At 34.5% G+C, this 23,542-nt stretch overlaps 1 protein-coding gene across 1 annotated transcript in view; it reads right to left on the bottom strand.

The window, feature by feature from the left end:
* The window catches only part of LOC133333790 (acetylcholine receptor subunit alpha-type acr-16-like), a 67,348-nt gene that overhangs the window by 29,054 nt on the left and 14,752 nt on the right, over positions 1–23,542 (bottom strand). The gene's annotated exons all lie outside the window — the stretch shown is intronic.

Here is a 23,542-nt window from a genome sequence, read left to right on the forward strand (position 1 = left end):
CTTTATGAAATTTAATTGAATATCAGACATATATATCGATATGCTACAAAGGACGAATGGCCACATGAATATTACCTTTATCTAATCACTAAATATAATAAAACTTCATTTCCACAAACGATTTGGATTTCTAATCTCCACAACTGCTGGCAGACCAATAGAATACCTTTTGTCGAAGTTAAAACAAATTTCCACAGAACAACTTTAATGTATTTACATTTGGTTTTAAACCGCCCCTCTCCCCTGCAAAAAGGTAAGAAATGTAATAAATCTCCTATCTGTAGTTTCTTTTTCCCTCTCACTGCCTCTAGCTACCTGTCACCCTCATACAAATAATTTTTCCTTTTGCATTGAACGTTGCAATCGAACATTCCAGATAAGTCGATAAATTACACAGAATGTTTGTGGTTCTTGTTGTTGTTGCTGGTTTTACGAATAAAGTTCCAAAGGAATTGTAGGAGTAGAAGTTGTTGTAGCATGATAACTATTGATGGGTAAATATACAATGCACCTGTTATAACATGGCAGAAAAATATACACATATAGATACAACCCACATACAAATACATTTACATACATACGTACTTAGATCACCACACATGCATATCAAAAAAGAAAAACTTTTGCCCTTATCCCGAATGCAAAAACAATCGATGTGATGCAAATACTGTTTTTTGGTTGCCATAACACCCGCATAGTTTTTTGCCCAAACACACATATTCCTACACATACATCTAAACACATTCCTACAAGTCCTACACGCACACACACCCACACACAATCTCCTCGGAAAGGAAACAATTGTTGATATTGTTATCATCCTCCACTACCCATATCGGATTGTGAGATTGCTTGCATTCTCAATTTGAGAGAATATTCATTTCATGAGATGGAGTGGGAGGAGAGGAGGAGAAGAGTATAGGGGAAGTGGAGGGAGATAGTGAAAGAAAAACAATATTTTCCTTTCAACTCCTTATGCTGGTGCAACTTGTTAGCAAATTCAAGGGAATTTTTTGTGTGCGTTTTTTCTACTTTCTTTTTATTTCCCTTTAACAATGTTTTCCTTTTTGGAGCACTTCGTTCCTTTTTTCTTTTACGTTTTTTCTGAAAAAGAAAACTTCATAGTGAACACAGAGTTTTTTTGAATGAAAAAATGAAATAAAGAAAAATAACTAATAGTTGTAGTTTTACATAGAAGCTTAGTGGTGGAGATATTATTTGGTGAGAGGGGAAGAGGGTGCGGGTGGCACTATCAACTGAAATCTTATTAGCAATAAATCTTTTTTCCCCGTAACAAAAACCCCGGGTAACAGACGCTTTAGATAGAAAAAAAACAGCAAGTCTTAGCCTGAAGTGTTTTTGCATGTTCGCTTCTTAACAACATTTTTTGGTTGATGTGATAATTTAGATCGTTGGTATCGGGATTTAAATTTGATGAATATTTAAATTGATTTAATAGATTTTAAACCACGATTTTTGGGCTTCATAAATGATTTTGGTCCTTCCAAAAACTATCCTTTAAAATCCTCGTGGCGTTAGAAAAATATTTTTTGGAGATTGAGGAAGTTTTTCCCTTTAAAGTCATTTTAAAAAGAAAAACTTAAAACCCTTCCCTTCTCCTGTGTTAGTCCTCCAAAAATTATTTCTTAACCAGTGAGCGGAGCAGTATAGTCGGACGGGGCCGACCATATGATACTTTACACAACTTCCACGAAAATCTAACTTTCTGTGGTTCTATATTCTGAGCATGGGCAATATTTCGAGATATGTGCACCCTCTTGACCGACTAGAGGTCAACAAATATTACTAATATTCAGTATAGCCCTTCTAATTACTTGTCCAGATTCCCTTCACCGTGGGTTGTGTTGTGATGTTCGGCTTTCAATTGTGGCCTGTAGCTCCATTCGAAAAAAAAAACAAACAAAAATTAAGTTTTCGGTCTCATTCATCCCAAAATTATTATCTGATTATCGCCGAAAATTTAGACGTTGTTCTTGACCATAACTGGAACCTCACGGAACATTTCAAAGTGCTATATTTCCGCGCCCTAGTGTGGTAATGAGTGACTAAATAATATATGAATACGTAAGCACCTGTAAATATTTAAGTGTAACTCCCACATCCGAGTACATACAACATAATTGGTACAAATTTAAGGAACCCCCATTCTCTATTTTAATTTTTTAAGATTTTCAATGGGCTGGTAAATCAATACCAATGCTTGGTAAGGTTTGTAACTTTGCACATATATATTTGAAGATTTAATAAAAAGGAAGAAAAATAATTTACAAAAAATGTTTGTTGTTGTTTTTTGCAGAAAAGTCGTTATTTTTGATGGCGGGCATGATAACTCCTCACTGGAACATCGGAATCCAAAAATTCCAACGGTGTTAGATAGAGTACATGTCTGGCTCTCGTAAGAACTAGGATTATTGACTCCGCTCAAAAATTAACAAAATGGCTTTATCCTAGTTCATGCGATAGCTATATACTCACAGAGAAACGTGTAAAAACTTGGAATCGATTGGGTTATTAGTTTTTGAGTTATCGTGCCCGCCGCGTTTTTCTCTTTTGTGAATAAAAGAGAAAAACGCGTTAACAGTTTGAGAAGCACTTTATCCGTCACTTGATGTTGACACAACAAATCGGCTATATCTTCAAGAGTTCTTGAGATTTTCACTTGAAATTTTGTAGGAACATTCTTGAATTAGTGTAGATTGGAATTAAATAAAAAAAATGACCCCGAGAATGGGGGGGATCCCCTTAAAGGTCAACCACTCTTCTTGGATATACTATCAACTTATCGGGTCTGTATCCTTCAGGAGTAAATATATAAGCCATAGAATTCAAATTTTGTAATTTTTAACACAAAAGTCAGAGTCCATTTGACCCGCTTATTCTTTGGCACGATCCCCTTCTCAATGTAAAATTTCGCGATTTTCGGACCATAATTGCGGAATCCGTGTTTGTTCCATTTCATCCCCTTAGTATTAACCGATCTTTACTAAATACAAAAGGGTCTTCATTTGCCAGAACCCATGCTACGTGGAAAATTTCGTGAAGTTTGGTCCATAACTGTGGCCTTATCGTGTTTACAAATTATAATGGACAGAAGGACGGACGGACTGTCGGACACCATGTCTAAATCGACTCAGCTGGTCGTGATATGATGATCGGTATACTTAAAGGTAGGTCTAAGACCAATATTTCGTGGCGTTACATACTCTTGGGGCTGCACAAAGCTATAATACCCTGACAACACTGTTGGGTAGGGCAAAAAATCTACGCTGTGATGACTGTTCATTCTGTGAAAAATTATGTTCCAAATTACAGACACCTGGGTTGTAGAATTTGTGTAGATACTTCAATATACCGAAAATTAAACGGGGCATTTGTTTGGATGTTTTTTTTTAAACATTAACCTAACCGTCAAAATACCGAATAATGGAGAGAGCCATTTTGTACGGCCTGCCACAGAAATTTGCTTCAATATTAATAATTGTTGATCAAGAGAGATTTTCTATTTAATGAGAATCGAAAATATAAAATGTAATTGAAGCACGTGTCCAAGCTTCCCAATATACGGAAATTTGAAATGTATAGGGGCTACCTTAAAAGATGCACCAAAATTTATAATTTTTAGTACAAAAAAAATTTCCCCAATAAGAATTTAAAATAAAAAAAAATTCAGAACTTTATCTTTAATATTGTGATCTCTACCCTGATTTCAGCAAACAGGTGGACGAACATGACTATATCGACATAGAATTGTGTATGGGGTCTCCCGTGGATGTTTCGAAGTGTTACGAACGGAATGACAAATTTAATATGGCGGAGGCTATAGCAGTTCCTGAAAATCCCATAATTCGAATGTTATTGAAAAACAAAATGTAGCACAATTTTTTCTATAAAAATCCATGTTGGTCCCACAAGAAGTAAAATCGAGGCTTATTGGAGTGCTAGTTCTTCAAAAAATATTTTATGTGATAGTTTATGGGCCCGTACTAAATATCTATGATGTGCCTAACACGGAGTCGAATATCTAATATCAACCTTCAATTTATCGTCAGCCATCCACATAGCTCGGAAAGCCTGTACATTAGGTAGGCTTCTATTACTGAAGGCCTCTGCAATTTCATCAGTAGCAAAGACCCTTGATGAGATATTTCCATCATCCATAAGAAAATTCTACTCTACACGCCACTTTCATGCTGAAACTGAAGTAATAGTTACGGAGGCTCTCGTAGCCCATCGAGGGTAAAGAAAACACTAACCACTGATCGTATTACAAACCTCGTGTGGACGGAATCCAGAAACAAGAAGTTGAAGACCCGTCAAGGGAGTTACGCCAGAGTGTAGTGATTTCTCCGAAATTGTTCAGCTGGTCATCAGAATGCATTGTGAGGCGTACCTAGTGAAATAACATTCAGACCTGACTGAATGCTACCCTGTGAACTCAAACAGTTGTCTCCTCAGAACATTAATGGACAAGCTTCATGGGAGGGCAAGGGTAGTTCTCCATCCGTCAATCGACATAACTAAATTGTATTGATGCAATATGTCCTTGGATCAGAAAAAACCAAGGTGTCTGTCAGACACATCAGGATAGATTTTCATGCTCGGGTTGATCTAGAGGATCAGTTACAAGTGTAAACCTATAGATCAACAGGCCTCTCTGGAAGGTCTGCATAGAACTTATATGTATGAACTCGCTTAGGTATGCACATCGTATGCATCAACTATATACAATAGCTACCCAGGCAAATAGAAGTAGTCTTGACAAAGATTAGGCTGGTATTGAGTTTGAATTCATGCACAATATTGAACACATGTCCAGTATGTGAACTAAATCTCGATTGTGTTAAATTCATTCATTCTGTCCAACCAAAAGACATGGTAATTTGGTTCCTGAATTTTAAGAATCCTTTCGGAAGAAATTTTCAATGTAGGTATTTTTTTTACCATAGCACCTCGGTCCAGCCGAACTGAATGACGTCTTACTAGTTGGTGGTCATGTTGGAGTCCTGACAACGTGGCGTGGAATTATGAATTAATATTTTTTAAGGACTCCAAATTCATTATTCCTAATTATCACATTAAAATCTTAAGTGTTCATAAAAATTTTACCTTTTATCACCCTACAAATTTCCACATAATCCTCAAATTCTAAGTTGTAATTTTTTCCAACGTAATTTTTTTTCATTTTTCTTTCATTTAAGTACATCCCCTCCAGAAATAAGTTCTGATTATGACTTAAGGGGTAGCACAGCTTTTAATGATAAGATAAGACTTAGCAGATGGCAGACAGGCAGGCATACAGGCATGACTGTATGTCTGTTTGGCTGCCTTGCCGGTCATGAGTAGGTTTGGCGGGTGGAGATAGTGGTGTTGCTGCAGAATTTTGCACTCAAACATTTTTCTCAAGTAGCTGCAATCTGATTGCATTATCCATGACATGTCACACTAAGGCCGGAATAACTAAAAAACGAACTAAGTGAACAGAACTTATGTTCATACTTTGTAGCCGAACGGACGTACGTTCGTAATCTATAGACAGCTATAGATAATAATTTAACGCTTTAGCAGTCTTAAGTAGCAACAGAGAGCGAACGAGAAAAAATTAGTTTTTTTTCTGAAAAAGATTACAACAAAGTGGAAAATTGCGGATTTTTTTCTTTCATTTGTTGAGGTTGAGGTTTCTGGGAGGGGGGACAAATATGAAGGTAAATACCATGTTCTAAGTATTTAGACAAAGTCGAAAGGGAATTATTTCTTTTTTTCGTTGATTCTTTAAATGTGTTTTCTTTCCCTCTTTGTGGAGAGCAGGGATGAATGGGTACTTGAGGATATGTGTGTGGTCTTTTTATGGGAGTCTAAGCATGATTGATAAGGAATAATTATTTTTCAAGGGACTATAAAAGAGGATTTTTCAAAGAACATTTTTCCAAGGTATATATAAGGCGTGGGGGTGACGTATGGGATGATAGATACCAGGGAACGGCTCTGATTGGCTTTAACATGGCGAAGCCCAGGCTTATCTTGGTCCCTCTTTCATCTCAATTGTGGACACTGACCTCCACGCGGTGTCTCCTGGGGTAACTATTTTCATCACCCATTGAAATAATGAGCTGATATGTGCCGCGAGTTCACCCATAAGAACTATAAAAAATGGGTTGAGGCGTCGGATTAGTAGCCCACTCTCGGAAAACCCAACCTACTATGAACAAAGACATAATACCCTGTACCACAGTGTGGTGATGGGTATAAAAAGCAAAGAAAAAGAAAACCAAACCGCACCAATGTTGACGACCCCCGCATACCTATAAAGGACCACGATCTGCGAATCTGCACTTGGAATGTGCGCACGTTGTACAGAACAAAGCCGATATTATTGCCTTACAGGAAATACGATGAAAAGGAATAGGCGTAAGTAAATCAGATGATTACGTCCTGTATTATAGCTGCCATGAAACGAGACATGAATTTGGCTGCGGATTTTTGTTTAACAGGACAATAAAAGACCTCGTCTCCAGATTCACTCCAGTAGATGTGCGAATTGCCATAATCAGTATAAAAGCGATGTTCTTCTACATCAGTCTTATTTGCGCCCATGCTCCGACGGATGAACAGACCAAAGACACTATTTACGAGCGCCTAGAAACAGCATATGACCGCTGCCCTGGCCATGACATTAAAATTGTGCTGGGAGATTTTTATGCAAAAATCGGAAGGGAAAATATTTTTAGTCCCACCGTCGGAAAAATCAGCCTTCATGAAGAAACATCAGACAACGGCATCAGGTTGATTAACTTCGCGGCAGCAAAAAACATGGTAGTTAGCAGCACCAGAATCAAGCATCTCGATATACACAAGGCCACCTGGATTTCTCCTGATTAAGCAACGAGAAATCAAATTGCTCATGTTGTGATAGACGAAAGGCTTTCATCCAGTATAGACGTTCGATCGATCCGAGGAGCGAACATCGATTCGGACCATTACCTTTTGGCAGCCATGGTTCGCACCCGTCTTAATGTAGCAGCAAAGGTTCGATCTAACACAACACGGAAACTCGACGTCAAAAAGCTGCAAATACAACAGGTAGCACAGGCCTACTCCGCTCAACTTACCCAACTGCTTGACCAAAGCACCCCTTGTCCCGATAATGATATAGAAGCACAATGACAGAGAATTGCCTACTCCCTACAAACTGCAGCAAAAGCAACACTTGGGTACCAAAAACCACCATTAAGAAACCCATAGTACGATCAGGAGTGTCGTAATGCTACTGATATGAAAAACGCAGCGTATAGGGCAACCCTGGAGACAGTAGCAACACGTAATGTGATGGAGAATTATCGGGAGAAAAGGAGAGAGGAGAAACGTGTTTTCAGAAAAAAGAAGAAAGAACAAGAAAAACGTTAGCGTGAGCAAATCGAGATGTACAGGAGTCAAAATGAAGTCCGAAGGTACTACCAACGGGTAAAACACCAAACCGAAGGCTTTGGTGCAGGCACATCCTCCTGTAGAGATAAAGAAGGAAACCTGGTGACAGATACAGACAGCGTGCTGAGAATCTGGAAGGAGCATTTTGAAAAACTTCTGGTATCAAATAGAAGCGGTGAAGAGTATACCCCAGAACCTATAATATATGACAGTATAGAGTGTGTACCACCTAGCCAAGATGAGGTCAGAATGTCAATTAATCCGCTAAAGAATAATAAAGCAGCAGTTGCAGTTACAAGCCGAACTATTCAAGACTGGTGATCAGATGCTTGTCAAGAGCATGTACCAGCTGATTGGTACAATTTGGCTATGAGGAAAGCATGTCCAATAATTGGAACCTCAACCTGTGTCCCGTGCACAAAAAGGGAGACAAGACGATATGTGCCAACTATAGAGGAATAAGTCTCCTTCCCATCGCATATAAAGTGCTATCCAGTGTGCTGTGTGAACGATTGAAGCCAATGGTCAATGACATTTTTGGACCATACCAATGCGGCATCAGACCTGGTAAATCCACCATTGATCAGATTTTCACTCTGCGCCAAATTCTGGAAAAAAAACCCACGAAAAACACATCGACACATTTCACCTATTTGTCGACTATAAGCCGCATTCAGCATTTGGCATTCCTGCAAAATTAATTCGGCTATGCAGGATAACTTTAACTGGCGCAAGATCAGCAGTTAAAGTCGGAAAGGACCTCTCGGAGCCCTTTAATATCGAACGAGGATTTAGACAAGGTGATAGTTAGTCGTTTGATCTTTTTAACATCCTGCTGGAAAAGGTCATACGAGGGGCAAAAGTGAAGAGAAATGACACTCTGTACATTAAAAACACATGTTACTCGCCTACGCCGATGTCATCGACATAATAGATGGAACATCGAGAGCGGTAACAGCCATCTTTGAACAAATTGAGAAGGAGTCTGCCAAAGTGGTTTTGGCAGTAAACGGCGAGAAGACCAAGCTGATGGTGTCAACGCGTAAGACGTCCAGTAGACTCGGGCCAACTGTGGAACTTGAGAACTACAGCTTCGAGGTAGTGAAAGATCTTATATACCTTGGTACCGCCATAAATAAAACGAATGACATCAGTTTTGAAATTCGGAGAAGGACTGTGATGGCCAAGCGATGCTACTATGGTCTGAGCAAACAACTCATAAGACAAGCCACCTCCCGCCACACCAAAATCACACTCTACAAGACGCTGATACTACCCGTCCTGTTATAAGGATCTGAAGCATGGGTACTTACGCAAGCAGATGAGACAGCTCATAGAGTGTTTGAGAGAAAAATTCTCCGAAAGATCTATAAGCCGAACTGCGTTGACGGTGAATATCGCCGTCGAATGAACCATGAGCTGTACCAGCTATTCCCGAACATCGACATTGTTAGACGTATTGAGCTGCAGTGACTACGTTGGCTAGGTCATGTTGTGAGAATGGATGAAGATGCCCCAGTCCAGAAGGCAAATAAAAGCGAACCAGCTGATGGTTCACTCATAAGCCGAAGGCCACTAATACGATGGAAAGATCTAGTCGAAGACAACAGTGTCGAAAATGGTCTTTCAAATTGGAAAAACTGCGCAAAAGACCGACGCGCCTGGAAAACTTTTCTAAGCTCGGCTTATGGAACGAAAGTTCTATCACAAGCCAGCTAAGTAAGTAATATAAGGCGTGGATTTTTTAAAGAATATTTTTCCAAGGCCTATATACGGCGTCGATTTTTAAAGAATATTTTTCCAAGGCCTATATAAGGCGTGGATTTTTTAAAGAATATTTTTCCAAGGCCTATATAAGGCGTGGATTTTTTAAAGAATATTTTTTCAAGGCCTATATAAGGCGTGGATTTTTTAAAGAATATTTTTCCAAAGTCTATATAAGGCGTGGATTTTTTAAAGAATATTTTTCCAAGGCCTATATAAGGCGTGGATTTTTTAAAGAATATTTTTCCAAGGCCTATATGAGGCGTGGATTTTTTAAAGAATATTTTTCCAAGGCCTATAAAGGCGTGGATTTTATAAAGAATATTTTTTGGGCTCTATATAAGGCGTGGATTTTTTAAAGAATATTTTTCCAAGGCCTATATAAGGCGTGGATTTTTTAAAGAATATTTTTCCAAGGCCTATATAAGGCGTGGATTTTTTAAAGAATATTTTTCCAAGGCCTATATAAGGCGTGGATTTTTTAAAGAATATTTTTCCAAGGCCTATATAAGGCGTGGATTTTTTAAAGAATATTTTTCCAAGGCCTATATAAGGCGTGGATTTTTTAAAGAATATTTTTCCAAGGCCTATATAAGGCGTGGATTTTTTAAAGAATATTTTTCCAAGGCCTATATAAGGCGTCGATTTTTTAAAGAATATTTTTCCAAGGCCTATATAAGGTGTGGATTTTTTAAAGAATATTTTTCCAAGGCCTATATAAGGCGTGGATTTTTTAAAGAATATTTTTCCAAGGCCTATATAAGGCGTGGATTTTTTAAAGAATATTTTTACAAGGCCTATCCAAGGCGTGGATTTTTTAAAGAATATTTTTTAAAGAATATTTTTACAAGGCCTATCCAAGGCGTGGATTTTTTAAAGAATATTTTTTAAAGAATATTTTTACAAGGCCTATATAAGGCGTGGATTTTTTAAAGAATATTTTTCCAAGGCCTATATAAGGCGTGGATTTTTTAAAGAATATTTTTCCAAGGCCTATATAAGGCGTGGATTTTTTAAAGAATATTTTTTAAAGAATATTTTTCCAAGGCCTATATAAGGCGTGGATTTTTTAAAGAATATTTTTCCAAGGCCTATATAAGGCGTGGATTTTTTAAAGAATATTTTTTAAAGAATATTTTTCCAAGGCCTATATAAGGCGTGGATTTTTTAAAGAATATTTTTCCAAGGCCTATATAAGGCGTGGATTTTTTAAAGAATATTTTTCCAAGGCCTATATAAGGCGTGGATTTTTTAAAGAATATTTTTCCAAGGCCTATATAAGGTGTGGATTTTTTAAAGAATATTTTTCCAAGGCCTATATAAGGCGTGGATTTTTTAAACAATATTTTTCCAAGGCCTATATAAGGCGTGGATTTTTTAAAGAATATTTTTCCAAGGCCTATATAAGGCGTGGATTTTTTAAAGAATATTTTTCCAAGGCCTATATAAGGCGTGGATTTTTTAAAGAATATTTTTCCAAGGCCTATATAAGGCGTGGATTTTTTTAAAAATATTTTTCCAAGGCCTATATAAGGCGTGGATTTTTTTAAAAATATTTTTCCAAGGCCTATATAAGGCGTGGATTTTTTTAAAAATATTTTTCCAAGGCCTATATAAGGCGTGGATTTTTTTAAAAATATTTTTCCAAGGCCTATATAAGGCGTGGATTTTTTTAAAAATATTTTTCCAAGGCCTATATAAGGCGTGGATTTTTTAAAAAATATTTTTCCAAGGCCTATATAAGGCGTGTTTTTTTAAAAAATATTTTTCCAAGGCCTAAATAAGGCGTCGATTTTTTAAAAAATATTTTTCCAAGGCCTATATAAGGCGTGTATTTTTTAAAGATTAAAATGTTATTAATTTATTTTCCTCTTATTTTTTTTTCTGTCTCTAATTTTCATGTCCCACTTAATTCTAGTCGAGTTTATATTTTTCCCAACATTAAGTATAGAGGATTTTAGGTTTCCGATATCCTGTTTCCGTTGATGATTTCTGCTTGTTGCTGCCAGTCGTGTCGTGCCGGGTTATTGCATTCATTGCATTGTGAAAAATATCCTGGTAAATATTATTAACACCAGAATAACATTCGAGTCTTTTTGTTGTTGTTGTGTTTTCCAGCTTTTCCTCTTGTTGTCTGGATTTTCCAACCAATTTTTTTTTTACAAAACGTTATTGGACTATGACTGTTGAAATGGAAGTGGGTATGTCGTTTGGTCCTACTCTGTCTACTCGTCATGTTGTTGTTCTAATCCATTTTAATTAGCACAGTGTGGAAGAGTTTGAACGGACAACAGATCCTAAATTCGGGGAAGGGGAGTAGAACAAATTGGTAGAGGTAATATTGGGTCCCAGAAAAATTTGTAAAAGAAGTGAGTTCCTTGAAAGGACTCCATCTGGCACTCTCCTCTTCAGAAAATATAAATTTTACTATTTTCTAAAATTCTGAGAAAAAAAAATGTTAAAAAAAGATTTTTTCTCCTAACATAAGCCCTTCAACAATTTCCTGGACCCTGAAATAGAAACATGAGAAATAAAGAGATTTCCCTTTAGTTTCACAAAGAAAAGCTACAACAACAACAAATGCCGTTGTCCTGTAATGGACGACAGAAAGAAAAATTCTCTAACGAATCCTTTTAGTTTTTCACAGCATCTTTCAATTTTCCCATTTTGTTTTTCTTTTTTGGTTTCGAAGAAACAAAAAACCGAAAGAAAAACTATTTTGCAATTTGTGTGTCTATCCTGTGCTTCTTTCGCCGACTTGCCTCCTTGCAGGATTCCCTTACTTGGTATTTGGTCAAGTTGATTTAAAGTAAACAGATATTAAATTGTCCATAAAATAGTTCTATTTGGGTCAGGTTTTGTAATGTATGGAGAGAGCCAAAGGATTGGGGGAGGAGGTGAGGGGAAGCTAAATGAAAATTCAAATATACAGTTAGGGTTTCAAGGAAGACTGGTGAATCAGAGAAGACCCTACATTTGTTCAAGGCCTATATAAGGTGTGAATTTTTAAATAAAATTTTTTCAAGGGTCCATAAGAGGCGTGGATTTTTTTATAAAATTTTTTTCAAGGGTCTATAAGATATATGTTTTATGGAATATTTTGGAAAGACATATTGTTTGTTTTGAATTTATCTTCCCAAGAAATCTCTTGTAGGGTACATTTCTCCATTTTCTTTAAATTGTATATTTATATGTATAGTCGTATGTCAATATTCGAATTTCCTTCAATCTTTGTCATTTTAGAAACAAAAAACTTCTTGACCAATGATGTTCTTGTCTTGGTATTCTACATTACAAAACTTAAGTTCTGCTATCTTTTTTATTGCATTGTGTGGCAAGGAGAAACTTTGATGTGGTGTTAGTAAAGAATTTACAATTTTTTCTTGGAAGAAATACATATACATAGCTATGCATGTATACTATAATAATATTAAGGATTTAAATATGAAAAGCAAATATTTTTTTTAAGAATTTGTTTAAGAATTGAATGAAGTTTTACAAACGAAACTTTAGCTATGACATAATTTAAATAAAATATGAACTCAATAGAATTTATATATTCAGAATTGAATTTTATAAAACAATTTTTTTTAACGAATAACTAATGAACCATAATACTTGTGGCCACTGCAAGCAGTATTTCTATACGAAGCTTGTCCTTAAATCCATAATGTATCTACAGTAGAAATATTAATCCCGTCAGGTTCAAATGGTGATAGCCTGTGAACAATTTCTTGCGGATCTTACACAACTTTGTTTCATAATTTATATAACATCAAACAAAACTATATCAGAGATTTATAATTAATTCATATTCTCAAATTTGGCACATTTGACACTCAAGTCAAAGATTGTATTCACCCAAATTTTGACAGATTTGTTTCCCATATTCAATTGGGTTTGCCACTAAAGCAAATAAATAAACCATGACAAATTTGTTCGACATTAAAACGTTTTGGTTTTTGAAAATTATTTGTTTTAACCCGCAGTTATAGTAGGAACAATGTTTGTCCTACTCCTAGGATATTTAGTACTGATCGTGGGATATATGATGTAGCCCTAAAATAACCGCACTCCAAACTTTTGGAGTTTTAAGGATTTTGCTTACATAATCAGTTGTAATTAGATATTTGGGCTTTACACTGGGTAGAGAATCTTCCTACTAAAAATTATGAATATTGGCTCAAATTATTAGAGTAGTCCCCATATAAAGGTACCTCCTGAATTACGGTATTCATTAGAGTTTAAGCACGGTTCACAGTCAAATTTGCTCTAATTTGATATTTTAGATTCTCGTTGAGAAGAAAATCTTCTACCCAAAACATTCGGTATTTTGCAGTTTTTGATCATGTTTGTCAAGCTAATCAGATTGAATCTGGTAATTTGGATTCTCATTGGATACCACATTTTCCTACTAAAAATTATCAATATTGGTACACTTTTTAGGATAGCCACCATATTATGCTATATTCCAAATTCCGGTAGAGCGCGGCACGTTTTTTAATAAAATTAGCTGTAATTTAACTTTTGAATTCTCATTGAATAGAAAACCAAAAATTATCAATAATGGTCCATTTTTGGGCGGACCACATATAACTTTATCTTTCAAATGTTAGCATTTTGGGATGTTAAGGTACGGTTATTTCAATAGAATTGATTATAATTTCGTTTTTCAGATTCCCAAATTACGGCTAAAAATTATAAATATCGGCCCATGTTTCAGTGAACCTCCCACGGTACCCCCGAAATATTCCGTATTTGGAAGCTTTAATTTTAATTTGTTAGCTTCAAGTATATTAGTATTTCGGATTCCCACTGAGTAGGTAATCTTTCACAAAAACTATATATTTTGGTCCACTCTTTGGGTATTTTTGAATTCTTGTATTTTAGGCTGTAATTTTATATTTTGAATTATCATTGGGTAGAAAAACTTCTTACACGAAAGTATCAATAAGAAGGGTGATATGTTAAAAAACATATTACCCGAATTAATTTGTTGACATATGACTCAATTTTCGGTATTTCGTATTTCGGGGTTTAGGAAGCTAACATACATATATGCACAAAATACCATATAAAGGTAGAGCCCCGTTGTTAGTATTTTGAAGGTTTTATACGAAATTTACCATTGTAGTGGCTGTAATTTGGCATTGCGGAATACTGGAGTGTAAAATAAGTTTTTGTTAGGTTTTAGAAGTGGCTATAAATAGAATCGTGAAATGTAGGCCCAGCTTTTGAAATAACCCCTACATAAATAGGGACGCGACCGAATTTTCCGACATAATAAACTACGTATACCCTCCAACATAGAATAAAGGGTATATTATTTTTTTCGTTTGTAACTCATCGAAATTTTGGATAGAGCCATTTTTGTCTGCAGGCAGATCAAATTCGAAGATGGGCTATATCGGTTCCCGTTTAGGAATAGCTCCCATATAAGTGCCCCCACCCCCAATTTTCGGTATTTAGGGGTTATTGAGTGCGTTTTTCAACTGAATTCGCTGAAATTTGGTATAATGATATCTTATTGGGTACCAAATGTCTCCACTAAAAATTATAAATATTGGTCCAATTTTTCTGGTAGACCCCATATATCGGTAACCCCCAATTTATGATATTAAACGCGTTTTTCGACCGAATTGACAGTAATTCGGAGGATATCGATATAAAAACTAGAACTTCAGGTTCGATACCTACGGATTTTCGTTTTTTTATAATGTTTAGCATAAAGGATGGTATTGTGATGCAATAATGTTGCATAATGTGACATAGCACCTCATAGAATGATAACCCCAAACATTCGTTAATTTCTACACGATGTAATCAATATTTGTTCCGCTTCATGTACAGCCCCCAGGGACGTACGCATACAATTTCCCCCCCTCAATGACAATTTTTAGTATTGAACCAACAGCTTCCACACCACATAATGCCTCAGGCATTGCTATAAGAATTCAGATCAGTAGAGCTGCACACAGCTTCACACATAAGGAATGAACTTCATATCCTCAATGAATTATCGTAGCGCTTACTAAAACAATAGCGAAAAAATTAATTATATGTAGGCCCAACCACTAGTATAAACCACCCACATAAAGCCAAGTTGGTTACATTAGTTTTTTTATACCCTTCACCACACTGTGGTACAGGGTATTATGTCTTTGTGCATATGTTTGTAACAGGCAAAATAATCGAGATAGACTCATGGTTTCTTTTGAGAATATGCATAGAATCACTGTTTCAGATTTAGATATAGCTCCCATATATATTTTCGTCCGATTTAAGGTAAATGGTGTACCAAAGACCATATATATCTTTTGATTTGCATGAAATTTGGGATAGCTTACTGAATTAAGTCTAGAAAGATGTGTGTTAAATTTCGTAGAAATAGGTTTCGATTTAGATATAGCTCCCATGTATATATTCGCCTGATTTAATGTAAATGATGTACCAAAGTACCTATATATCTTTCGATTTGCACGAAATTTGGCACAGCGTGCTGAAGTAGATATAGAATGATGTGAGTTAGGTTTTCTGAAAATCGGTCCAGATTCAGATATAGCTCCCATATATATTTTCGTCCGATTTAGTGTAAATGATGTATCAAAGTCCCTATATATATTTCGATTTGCACGAAATTTGGCATAGCATAATGAATTAGGTCTAGAATGATGTGTGTTAAGTTTCCTGAAAATCGGTCCAGATTTAGATATAGCTCCCATATATATTTCCATCCGATTTAATGTAAATGGTCCACCAAAGTCCCTATATATCTTTCGATTTGCACGAAATTTGGCATAGCGTAATGAATTCGGTCTAGAATAATGTGTGTTAAGTTTCCTGAAAATTGGTTCAGATTTAGATTATTTCCATCCGATTTAATGTAAATAGTCCACCCAAGTCCCTATATATCTTTCGATTTGCACGAAATTTGGCATAGCATAATGAAGTAGATTGTGAATGATGTGTGCTAAGTTTACTGCAAATCGGTTCAGATTTAGTTATAGCTCCCATATAAATTTTCGTCCGATTTTAGGTAAATGCTTGTCCGATTGACACGAATTTTTGCACAACGTATCGAAATAAGATGTGGTTGCGGTTTAATGATTGCAGTAATAGCTTCTATCTATATTTCGAACAGATGTCCGATTGAGATTAAATTTTGAACAGTGCAGCATAGCGAATAGAGTAAATCATGTTTATTTTAAATTGTGTTAAATAAATGTGTCCCATTTTACGCAAACGATGCTATGTACGAACGAATGAAATGGAAATGTTGTTAGTCGGTTCACATATATATATATATATATATATATGCTCCGCTCACTGTTTTTTTAATGCAGAGCAGTATAGACTATACTGCTCCGCTCACTGGTTTAAAACTGAAATTTCTGCATTAAAAAAGCAGTGAGCGGAGCAGTATAGGCTATACTGTTCCGCTCACTGGTTTAAATCTGATTAAATTTCTGGAATAAAAAAGCTAACTATAATAGGTTTTCATGTATTCCATGTGTAAACTCATGCTTGACATACTGTATATATATATATATATATATACAGATCATATATTTAATTTCGTCAAATTTCATGTTAGGATACATATGTAGAATATACCCAAAGTGGTATACGGCCCGCACGACTTTACTGCATTCCTTTCTGGATTTTATTTTTTACGATTTTTTAAATTATTTATTTCTTATATCTGTTTGTTATTTTTTCACTTTTAAATTTAAATATCTTTAAACCAGTTATACAACTTATAATTGCCATATATGTTCAAATATTTTTCAAAAAAAAAAAAAAATTGTTTAATATAAAAATATGGTTATTTACTTACTTGCTTCAATTTATTAATTTTTTTTAATCCTTATATCTATTGTTTTCATAGTAATATTTTAAAGACATTATTTATTAATAATATATGTGTTAAATAATTTATTATATTTTATCCAAACGCCTTTTTATTTCATTTAAAGCAAAAAATAAATATAATATTTTTTAAAATCATAAATCATATAGAACTATTTTTAAGAGGACTGGGATATATTTCTTGGGATAAACACAGACACACACACACACATTTAAAGCAACAAAAAACCATAAAACATTGATAAGCAGCAATTAAAACACAAAATCTCAAAAAATAATAAATTATTATTAATATTACGTACAAATAAGTATATAATGATGTAAGCACACACATGTATACTTCGCAATTGTTACAATCAGTAAAGCACACTCACACAGACATACATATGTATAATATATATTTTTTATAGATATAAATTTAAACCAAAAAATTAAAAAAAAAAACAATATTAAACCGAACATAAAACAAGTAACATTTATTATTTTTTTGACCATAGTTCGTTGTTCGTATTTTTTCTCGGCCCGGGAAAAATATGAATGTGAATTATTTTTTGTTATCATATTTTCCCACGCACACGCATACACACATATAATTAATAATAAGAACACATGTATAGTATTTGCCAAGGGGTTATAACATTAATAGCGGCCAGGCAAACGAACGAACACACACACGCATACATTGATGACAATTTCCGTTCTTTTTTAGCGTTGAATTGAAGGCGGCGGTGGTGTTGTTGTTGCTGGCGAACAGACGCACACATACACAATCATAATAATAACAGGAATAATAATAATATGGCCCAACATCAACATTACGATATTTTTCATTACATATTTTAAATGGTAGACGTTGACAACACTGAACAATTAATATTATTATTTTTTTCGTAGCTTTGCTTCTTCTTTTTTAAAACAAAAAAAAAAAAATAAAAAAAAAATTGAATAAAAACGGAAACAAAAATTTAAGCTCACAAATAAAAAGTTCGTTTTTTTAAGCCTTAGGATATGCTTCAATTTTTCTGTCGGTTTTATTAATTGCCTCAGCCTAACACAACGATGTCTCTTGTTGGAATGGTGGACGAATGAATGGATGCGTGAATGCATGAATTCATTGATGAGAAACCGATTCTTGTGAATAATGAATTTGTATGTGAAAAATATATATATGAGAGAGAAAGCAAAAATTTGACAAAAATGAGACAGAAGTGATGAAACTATGTGATGAATTATTTAGAGAGTAGAAAAAACAATTCAACTTCTAATTTTTATTATTTATAGAAAGAGAGAAAAAAAATCAACTTGATATTTTCTACATTTTAGATTACAGAAACGATTACAAATATTTGGAGAAAAATAATTAGAATAACCACAAGAAAGAAAATTAAATTATGAACCAGCCTCCTGGTCGAATTTCGATGCCAAAATAACTTCTTTTTACCTTGAATTTAAGGAGTCAGATGACCTCATTCGGAAAAATTCCATAACCTATAAAGCGATATCTTATTCCCCTCGGAAAGAATTTAAAAATAAACAACTAAGAGATAATGTCAGTCGATGTCGGCGACAGATATATACCCACAGCCTATGGTTTACGGATATACAAAGTATATGTTTTTATCACTGAGGTTTCGGATTAAATGTTGATCAAATCGGTTATTCAATTCACTTTAAATAAAATTTACAAGTTTTAAAAATATTGTCCCTTTGAGGAGGAGGTATTTTCACCCAATATTGGATTTATAAATATTGACAATTTTGACCATTTGTGGGGGAAGTACCGGAAGGAGTTTACCTATGGGTCCTATCTTCGGACTTGATATAGGCTTGGTAATGGTAACAGGTTGTGCAAAATTGGGTTCAAATCGGGCATTCCATTCGCCTGAAATTACATTTCTAAATATTGAAACTTGAAACTTTTGACCCTTCGGTATTAGAAGGATTGGTCCAATGGGTCCCATTTTCGGACTTGATCTAGGTTTGGTAAATATAATAAGTTGTGAAAGGTTTGGTTCAAATCGGACATTACATTCGCCTGAAATTCAATATAAAAATATCGAATATGTTGTCCCTTTGTGTGGGATGTGCCAGAAAGAGTGGACCAATGGGTCCCATTTTCAAACTTGATGTAGGCTTAGTGAAGATAATAGGTTGTGCAAGGTTTGGTTAAAATCGAACATTCCAATCGCCTGATATTGGATTTATAAATATTGAATATTTTGACCCTTTGTGGGGGAGGTACCAGAAGGAGTGAACCAATGGGTCTCATCTTCAAATCTGATCTAGACTTGGTAAGAATAACAGGTCGTGCATAATTTGGTTCAAATCAAGCACTCCATTCGCCTATTATTACATTTATAAATACTAAAATTTTGAATCTTTTTTGGTGGAGGTACCAGAAGGAGTGGGCCAATTTGTCCCATGTTCGGTCATGATCTAGGCTTGGTAAACATACTATATTGTGCAAAGTTTGGTTCAACTCAGATAGTTCGTTCACATGATATTATAGAATTATTTTTTTGCACAATTTTACCATTTTACGGGTGGTGGTACAAGAACGAGTGGACTGATGTTCCCCATCTTCAAAGCTTGAACTAAGTTTCGAAGAAATATTGTAATCGTGCGCTCAAACCGGCCAGTCAGACGGACATTTGTAGATCGACTCCAAACTGTCTGAAACGGATTTGGTTCAAAGAAACATGCGGTCTAAAACCATGGGGTCTAAAAACCGGCAGTTAGAAGACCGAAGATATTTGAATCACTAAAATAATGTCCACTCAGAAAACCTATATTTCGATGATTCTTCAATTACACAAATTAAAACAATTCGGTCTGTTTTGTTCCGTTCGAAATATGGAACTATGTCGTTTATTTATTTCCATCGTTCCTGCCATTTCATTTCGTTAATCCAAGAGGAACTAAAAAAACTACTGGAGCAAAAGTAAATAGATGAACGACAGAAGCGAACCGAGTACCGATCTTTCCTTTTATTCAACATTTACTTTGAACTGTTTCATCCGAACCCCGGAAGGAATTTAATCATAAATTTAATTCCATATTCCTTTTAGTTAAGTCGTTCGTTAGCACACGACAGTTAATTCGTAGAATAACCGGGAAGATCTCGATAAACAATTAGATCAAGATGAACTAACTAAATGAGAAGAAAAATTAACTACTGGAACAAAAATAACTAGATGAACGAAAGGAGTAGACCTAGTACCGATGGTTCAATTTGTAAAATAGTTTCCTTCATTTAGCCCAATAGCGCTTTTTAGTTTTATGAAATATTTTCTTTGAACTAGTTAGTTTGATCCCCAGAAGGAACTAGGTCGGTCATTCATTTCAATTGTTTATTGCACGCACCGGTTAATTCGGAAATTAACCGGAAGGATGAATAATATGATCAAAATAAATTAAATGAACCATTGGGTGAACGAAAGATTGATATAAGAGTAAAGGGTTCCATATGGGCAATAATTTTATGACCAACAGTATATCGCATTTATGTAACCTAGACCGACCAAGTTTGTTCTTCGCCATAAGGTGTATATATTCTGAAAGTACGTTCGAGACCTTTCAATTGATGTGGGTCTCTATACTGCGTTCATATTAGTTTTTTGTGCAATATGACGTTTTCTACACAGAGAAAGTTTGTTCTTCGCCATAAGGTGTATATATTCTGAAAGTACATTTCGAGACCATCTGCATCCATTTTAATTTTTGCACAACATGGCGTTTTCTACACAGAGTCCCCACTGTCACTGAGACTTGCAATGAAAATCGATGAAAATCCGTTTAGCAAAGTTTGTTCTTCGCCATAAGGTGTATACGTTCTGAAGGTAAGTTTCGAGACCTTTCAATTGATGTGGACCTTTCAATTGATGTGGGTCTCCTACTACTTGTGAGAGAAGTACAAAGATTTTCTAATAGGACTCTAATTAAAGAGTACAGTGAACTTCTCCGAAGTTGAAAAGTCTTCATGTAGGTGACTGGTGGTTAAACATGTTTAGAAAATCACATGCTTATTTTTTACAATTCTAGGTTGCGAGGTCCAATTGTTTAATTCATATAGTTTTCTTATTTGATATTTTCTTACTAAATAGGAAACAATTAAAGAATACAGTGAACTTCTCGATAAAAGGGGCTCCGAAGTCGAACAGTCTTCCCGATGTTGACTGCCAACAAAATATGTCTAAAAAATCAAACGTGTACCTACATTTTTACAGTTACAACAAGTTAATGGAACTATTTTCAGAAAGGAACGATCGGAACTAGGGCCAACTGTTTAGTGTAACACGTCACATCTTTGTTTTTTATTTCATTTTTTTTTAATTTTTAGGTTATGTAGGAACTAGGTCATTGAAACTATTCCGAGATCGGAACTAGGTTCGACAATTATATGACAAGAATATGAAATAGGCTTTTAGAATTTTTAAATACAAAAAGTCAATCGATTATTCGAATGTCAATTGACTATGTAGTAAGACAAATCTCTTCGCTATAAGAAAACCCTGTTCTGGTATGTGCTTCGCACTTGCAATTTCGAATTAAATTGGATATTTACACAAATTCTCATAATGTCATATATATATGCCACTGGCTATCCTATTATTTATTGACCTATAACCTCAACAACAATGTGTGATTTTAAGGTTATACAAAAAGTGAGCCTAAAAGAATGCTACATAAAACAAGCTTTTTGTAAAAATTAAGGCAGAAAAAAATCATTTAACGCGGCATATCATTTTTTTCCGCACACAGAGCCATGTACCAAGTAATTCATCACATTTTGAATTCCATTACATATTGAGTTCACGAAAATAATTTTAATGTATCCTAAAAGTATGCAATGTAAATTGTATGATGCAAAATATATAAGGTTTTTATTGCATACTTTTAATATGAATTCAAAAAGAGATTCGGTGAAGTGAAACCTGAAGGTATGCTATACACAATCCTAAGTAGTAAATCCTACTAATATGCTACACAAAAAATTAAGAAATAGTACATCCTAATAGTATGCTACGCAAAATAAGAAGAGGAACACAATTGAGGGAAGAGTAAATTCTTCATTTTAAAATTATTAATACTTCTCCTTTTAAACAGATTTTATATATGAAGATTGAGGGAGAGAGCTAGAAGGCGCCTAAAATTATGCAATGTATTTAAAAAATCATATTATATAGCAAACAACTAAACATTGGCTTCGTTGTAAGCCTAATTAATGCTTTAATCACTATTTGTGGAGATTCAATGAGTGAAGCCTGAAAGTATGCTACAAAAAATCATAATCATACACCATGAAAATATGAAATGTCATATGTTACAAATGATTGTTTTGATTTACATATTTCAAAGCTAACCGCAAAGCCTTCAGAGTACAAGTTTCAAGAAGAAGAAAAAATAAATAAATGAAACCTAAAAGTATGCTACAAATAATGAAATTATCAGATAATTTATATCATATACAAATTACTTTAGATTTTCCCTTTTCGAATGTCGAAGCTGGCGAATAATAGAAAATTTATATTTAGTAAAAATAAAAAAATTGAAAAAACGCCTAAAAATATGCTACAAATTATAAAATAAAACCATTATATCTATAGCATTACATATCATCCTAAGGACACATGTAACAATATTTTGTCACTACAACATAAAATGGAAATTTACAACAACAACACAAAAAGGAAACAATAATACAACACAACAACTTATAAAATATATTTGTCAATTTTTTGGTTTGATTCAACACATGGTGGTTGTTGCAAAATTTTTTTTTATAGTTTTTTTTGATTTTTTTTTTTTTTTTTTTTTGGGGTGAGGATAACAACAAACATACAACTAAATAAAATAACAACAACAAAATAAAAAAAGAACACACTAATCAGACAACATGAATTTTTGGTAACAACTAAGTTTGTATCGGATACTCGGTTTTTGGTTATTTGCAAGCGATTTTTTTGGTTTTGATTTTGGTTTATGGATTTCTAAACGAAAGTCACGTACACACGCACCCGGACACAGATACACACCCACACACATGAACATGGTTAGTATTGCGGAGGGTTTTCTTTTGGAAATTGAATTGGAGATTGCGGTTTGGTACAAAAAAATTTCCATATGTGTGAATGTGTGTGTTTTGGGTGGCTGTGTGTGTGAGAGAGTGAAAGAATTGCCAGAAAAAAATTATAGTTTGTTGTTTTGGTGGGCGAATGAAACGGAAGCACTATGGTGTTTCCGGTGAGAGTTAAATACTCGAAATTCTTTGATGTAGTTTTCTATTTTTTTTTTTTTTTTTTTTTTGGAGATTGATGTCTTCTTTTTTGGAATTTTTTTTTTTTTGCTTTTAAATGCATGACTGACTGACTGATGAGTTTGGTTTAGTTATGTTACGATGAAAACTTCGATGGAAAAAAGTTTTCATTTTGAGTGAAAGAAAGTGGTGTGACGATATGATGACATG

The sequence above is a fragment of the Musca vetustissima genome, unplaced genomic scaffold (assembly GCF_032173495.1).
Source record: "Musca vetustissima isolate MV318-11 ecotype Yass unplaced genomic scaffold, APGP_CSIRO_Mvet_v1 utg76899, whole genome shotgun sequence".
Classification (NCBI taxonomy): Eukaryota; Metazoa; Arthropoda; class Insecta; order Diptera; family Muscidae; genus Musca; species Musca vetustissima.